Consider the following 6,300-nt stretch of genomic DNA (forward strand, 5'->3'; position numbering starts at 1 on the left):
AAAATGGGAATTTGCGTTAAATTAATTAAACAAGACATGAAGTAAAGGCTCGGAAACTCACAAGACTTTAAGCGCAGCAAAAGGAAACCTCCCCAAACCAGCGTGAGCTAGGAGGTTTCAGTAGCCAGCAGTGCTACCATAGGTACCTGAAAAGACAGAAAAGTACCGCGCATAATCCGAGAAAACAATTTATTAAACGCAAATTATGTGTAAAATAAAGGAACGGAAGAAAACAGAAATGAGTCGGAGAATAAAGTGGAGAAAAGACTCCCTCAACTCCGCAAATCGATCAAACACAGCAGGGAAATGATCGAAAACAGTACAAAGAAATACTGGGCGGTCGATCGACCACATCACCCGGTCGATCGACCGACAGTGAACAGAACAAGCTCCTGAATTCGCAGCTCAGTCGATCGACCATAGGAGGCAGTCGATCGACTGGAAAACCTGCTGTAAGTTCTGTTTTTCTTCGAATTAGCTCAATAAATTGAGCCAACATGGTCTATAAACCTGCAAAAACACATAATAACGCGCCCAAAATTGCGCAAAACCCAATATAAAAGTCTAAATTGTTTAAAATCTTAAGCAAACTTATTAAAATGCGAAGTCTCGCGCACACAAAGCAATAAAAAAAGAGTCTAACGAAAGCAATAAAATGAAAGTTTTTTGAAAAAGCATTTGATCAACAAATAGTTGATCAAGAACGGCCACGGAATGGCCCACTTGCTCGACTTCTGGCTACAAGAAGTAGCCTCTACAGTGCTCATCTTCTCAGCTGCACTCCTATCAACTTCAATAGCCGCAGAACTCAACGGATCAACAGCTTCAGCATCTCCCCAATAAATGACCTCTTCTGACTCATTAAAATCTAAGTCGGATTCCGTCACCTTGACTGGCTCCTCGTCAGGCTCCTCATCAGTGCCATAGCTAAGACATCCTAGGCCGCCTCTTTCACAGCTGGAGCAACATGCGGCTCTTCCTTCCCCAAACCAGCTCCTGTAACATCCAAAACAGAAAAATCTTCCTCCAATTTGCTCTCAATCTGGGGCGGAGGTGTTACAGCAGAAATAGGCATAGAGACAGGCATGTCAGAAAGCACAAAATAAGATTTCTTTTCAGAAACCGTATTACAAGTGACTGGCCACATAGGGTCTTTCTTCTTAGCTGTCTGGGCAAAGACAATGGAATGTTTTCCTACTTTGAAGGTCAATGTCCCTGAGCCAACATCTATAATTGCACCAGCAGTGTGCAGAAATGGTCTACCCAGAATGATAGGTATGTGAGCATCCTCGGGCATATCTAACACGACGAAGTCAACTGGGAAAAAGAACTTTCCTATTTGCACAGGAATGTCTTCCAAGACTCCTATTGGCTGGACCGCAGATCGATCAGCCATCTGTACTGTCATGTTAGTGACTGCAAACCTAGTCAATTTCAACTTCCTAGCAAGACTCAAAGGCATAACGCTAATGCTAGCTCCTAGGTCACATAATGCGTTCTCAATTGAGAAGGTACCAATATTACAAGAAACGGAAAAGCTACATGGGTCCTCTAGCTTATGAGGTGCAGTATGGGTCAAATAAGAACAAGACTCCTCAGTTAGTGCGACAGATTGCACAGTCTCAAGTGACTTCTTTTTAGACAAAAGTTGCTTCATAAATTTCATGTAAGCAGGCACTTGATTAACCAATTCAAGAAAAGGAACTTGTACATTTAAGCTACGGATAACATTCTCAAATTTATTAAATGATACCTGTTCCTTTGTCGGCACCAATCTCTCTGGATAAGGGGCTGTAAAAAGTAACTTAGCCCTCTCCTCTAAATCTCGCATACCCGCGTCAGTGGACTTAGGCTGAAAATCCACTACCTTGTCTTTATTGTAGCTTGACCCTTCTTCAGACCGTCTCAAGAATGAGCCATTAATCGTCATCGGGTCGTACTTTGGAACCGGGACTGACCCATCACCATTTGGGTCTTCCCTCAATAATTTCGGAGTCGTGGTACCCCGAAACAAGTGATCCCTCAAGTTGTCTGGCATTGTAGGACGAAAAGATTCACCATCAGCAGCGCAGTCAGTCGATCGACCATGTATGTCAGTCGATCGACTGACTTCTACAGGACCAGAAGCTGTTTTGTTTCGCGTTTCAGTCGATCGCCCGGGTATGTCAGTCGATCGACTGACATACCTGGCAAACGTCTTTTTCTTGCCACTGTTCACCACGGCCTTTTTCTTGCTCGGTTCCGCCTCACCTTTTTCAGTGACATCCTCAACCATAGCGGGCCCATCGAGTGTAGACCCACTCCTCAAAGTGATAGCATTTAGGGTCTCTTTTTGATCCGGCTGTGACGGTAAATGCCCCGGAGCTCGAGTTGCACTTTTGCTAGCCAATTGAGCAATTTGGCTCTCCAACATTTTCATCCCGACTTCTCTAGCTTGAGACTCTTTCAGCAACAAATTTTTCAACTCGGCTAAATCGGAGCCATGGGACTGCTGCTGTTGATGCGGAGGAACATATGGAGGCTTTTGGTATGGCTGCTGCTGCTTATGAGCGGGCACATAATTCTGTTGCTGCTGCTACTGTGGCGGTGGAGTCGGATTTTGGACATTTTGGCTACTCCACCTCAAGTTTGGATGGACATTTGGCTCAAAATAAGTATTTGTCTGCCTATAATGTTGAAAAGCAGCACAAGACTCATAGGGATTAGGACAAAAATCTGAAACATGTCCCTCAGCTCCACATCTTTTGCAGACGAAAGGACCGTCGGACACAACATTCACTTGATAAATCCCTCCTTTTGAAGCTCCTCCCAACTCGTACTTATCAAATCTCGCCGTAAGAGCCTCTAATGCAGCTACAGAAGGGGATTCAACAGCTCTCCTTTGATTTCCCCTGGAATTTCCATACTCAGCTTTATGGGTGGCCAAATCATCAATAATTTTCCACCCCTTAGTTTCTCCAACATTCTCCTGGAATCTGCCATTAGCTGCCGCATCCAGGATAGCCCTCTGATCGTCATAAAGCCCATTATAAAATTGATTGCATAGGCTCCATTTCTCGAACCCATGGTGCGGAATAGTTCGCACCAGCTTCTTGAAACGGACCCACGCCTCATGGAAATTCTCATCAGGACCCTGTTTAAAGCTCGTGATCTGAGCTCTAATGGCATTCGTCTTCGAGGCAGAGAAATATTTCTTGTAGAATGCTAGGGCCAGCGACTTCCAGTCAGTTATCTCATTAACAGCTCGATCCAGGTCTCGGTACCATTCCCTTGCAGCATCACGAAGTGAGAATATGAACATAGTCTCCTTCACCTGGTCCTGGGTCACACCGGTTGGTGGGGGGGTATGGAACAACAGTAATCAATGAATGTCTCCATATGTTTGGCTGCATCTTCATTTGCAGCTCCCCCAAATTGGTTCCTCTCAACCAAGTTAATATAAGACGGTTTTGGCTCGAATTTTCTATCCGTCCCTGGTAATGCGAATCCCTTATAGAGATTCTCAGCTGTCGGCTCAGAGTGACTGGCTATACTCGCTTCTTCAGCCATATCTGGAGATGTGACGGTCTCAGCTGATGAAGTAGAAACCGGAGATGAAGGTGGATCCTCCTCAAATAAAGCGTTCTCGTAGTAACTGGACAGAGTACTCAGCTCTTCCTCTGTCGGCAATACTCTAGATGATCGTCTTAACTCACGCAAAGTCTTCTCAATCTCAGGATTGAACGGTAGTAATTCACCACCCTGTGACCTGTGCATAAGAAGAAACTACAAGTAGAATATAAGAAGAGTTTAAGGAACAGATGTCCCTTAAACTGAGAAAAGACTAAAAATAAAACAACTAATAATTTTAAACAATTGCCTCCCCGGCAACGGCGCCATCCATGATGAGGACATGAGCGACAAATTCCTTTGAATCGCTCCTAAGCTTCATACAAAGATTCTTCATCCCTTTGCTTAAAACCCGTAATTTGAGCTCTTAGCATGTTAGTCTTTTCCGGAGGGTAGAATTTTTTGTAGAAAGCTAGAGCCAACTTCTTCCAAGAGTCAATTCCAAGAGTAGCCTTATCAAGGCTCTTCAACCATTGTTTTGCGGTGCCAATTAGAGAAAAAGGAAATAAGACCCATCGAATTTGGTCTTGAGTCACACCGGTTTGTGAAATCGCATCACAATAGTCACAAAACGTTTCCATGTGAGAGTGAGGGTCTTCACTAGGCATCCCTCCAAATTGGCTTCTTTTGACTAATTGGATAAATGCGGATTTTGCAATGAAATTTCCGGTTAAGTGTTGTGGTGTGGGAGTACCATTGGGTAGGTTCTCCTCGGTTGGTACGGATTGTGATGAAAATTTAGGCATTGTGGGTTGATTTTGTGTTGGATTTTGTGTTGGGTTCTCCTCACCTTCTCTTGCAAAAGGGTTGACGAACTCAATAGTGTTTGGTTGAATATCTACAACCTCACCAATACCTCTAGCAAGTCTTCTATTGTTTGTCAAAGTCCTTTCAATTTCGTGATCAATGGGTAACAAGTGACCTTGTGATCTTCTAGACATGCAAAATATCAAACAACTTGAAAATAATTAGAACAAACCTTGAGGGGTTTTAATTCCCAAGGGCAAAGAAAGACACAACTAATAACAATCTAGGAAAATCAAATCAAGTTAACACCGTCCCCGGCAACGGCGCCATTTTTGGTCGGAAACTCACTTGGAGCTTAATTTTCGGTTACTTGTCGTTAGGAGCACCTAGACCGAAACAATATTTAAAACTTCACAAACAACTCTACTATTAGTAAAGAGGCAAGTAAAGGTCGGATCCCAAGGGACGGGTATTGATGTAGGATTTTCGATTGCAAGTAGCGGTGTCTAGGGGTGTCACGATTTGGGGTTGAGATGAGAAGATCACTAAACTAAATAGCAATAAAAGTAAACAAGCAAGATAATTAAAAAGAGATGTAAACAATTGATTAAAAGCACTAGGGTGTCATGGGGTCATAGGGGATTCATGGGAATTGATCATACAAACATATTCTCAAATTATAAGCAAGCAATTGTTGTTGTGATGGATCGAGTTGGTTTATATCTTACAATCCTAGGAAGGTTTGGGTCACAGCGCCGAATCGATTAGATTGTACAACACGTACAAGTCGACTTAATCCTCCCTACTCAACTATATGCATGGTCTAATGAGACTCGGGTTGGTTTATGTCTTACAAGTCTCATTGAAAAGGTAGGTGATGGGTAAAAAATGCAAGGATTCATAGGCTCGCATTTCATCAAACATAACATGTGCATAAGTTGAGATCACAACAAGCAAGCAAATAAACTATAAAAACATTGTTGGAGCTTGTGTCCTCCACAATTAGTGTGATAACGTATATAAATCTCTTATAGGTTCACAAGGGTATACTTAGTATTTTATCAGTTAATTAACGTTTACTTAATAACGGTTGGCTTGCTAGAAGTTTGACGTTATTATCATACTGATGGCGGTGATCAACTGGTCCCTAAAAGTCACACCTAAAGGATGTGTTTGACAGATGTGATTGTATGAAGATATAATCACATTGATGCCTTATATGACTAAAAGGTTAGTTCATGTATTTGACTAAACAGTTAGTCAATGTGATGATGAGACGATTATTTAATATAATTAAATAATATTAGCTAAGACGAATTAACCGTTAATTCGTATATTGAATATAAACTGTTATATTTAATTAATGTATATAATGTTAGCTTAAACGAATTAAGATGTTAATTCGTAATTAAACGTAACCAGTTATGTTTAATTAGCAAATTATAAATATATTATATTTATAGTTAATGTATATATTATGCGATATTGTCATAATAAAATGTTGACAGACCGGTATTAATAAATCGACTACAAACCACAGTGCGTGTGGACTTATTAATACATGTCGACATAATTGACAATTAATATAATACACATTTTATACATTTTTAGAACAACCAAAATAAGAAGATTTTCTCCTTATTTTTGTGGTTGGTGAAAACCGAAATAAGAGTAAAAAGAGGAAGAAAATATCTTCCCCTTATCACTCCCATTTGGACGGTTTAAGAGAGGCAAAAGAGAGATCATTTCTCTCATTCCTTTTGACCTAATTTCTCACATCACAAAAAACAAAAACCCTAAAAATTAATTAAGAATTTTAGGGATCTATTCTAGCAAAGAAAAGAGGCATTTCTCATAGCATTTTGGGTGCAACGATTAGGAAAATATCGATTTCGATATTGTTCTTAGGCCAAATTGCTAGGACCAAAGGTTGATTCTTATCTC

General features: G+C 41.1%; 2 non-coding genes across 2 annotated transcripts; both read left to right on the top strand.

The window, feature by feature from the left end:
- Positions 1-3,059: 3,059 nt before the first annotated feature.
- On the top strand, positions 3,060-3,166 carry LOC141645108 (small nucleolar RNA R71). The gene has a single exon (XR_012544698.1). It is a non-coding gene; the product is annotated as a small nucleolar RNA R71 (small nucleolar RNA).
- Positions 3,167-3,877: 711 nt separating this feature from the next.
- Positions 3,878-3,983, top strand: LOC141644663 (small nucleolar RNA R71). The gene has a single exon (XR_012544275.1). It is a non-coding gene; the product is annotated as a small nucleolar RNA R71 (small nucleolar RNA).
- Positions 3,984-6,300: the final 2,317 nt, after the last annotated feature.

This window comes from Silene latifolia, chromosome 2, assembly GCF_048544455.1.
Source record: "Silene latifolia isolate original U9 population chromosome 2, ASM4854445v1, whole genome shotgun sequence".
NCBI classification, from domain to species: Eukaryota; Viridiplantae; Streptophyta; class Magnoliopsida; order Caryophyllales; family Caryophyllaceae; genus Silene; species Silene latifolia.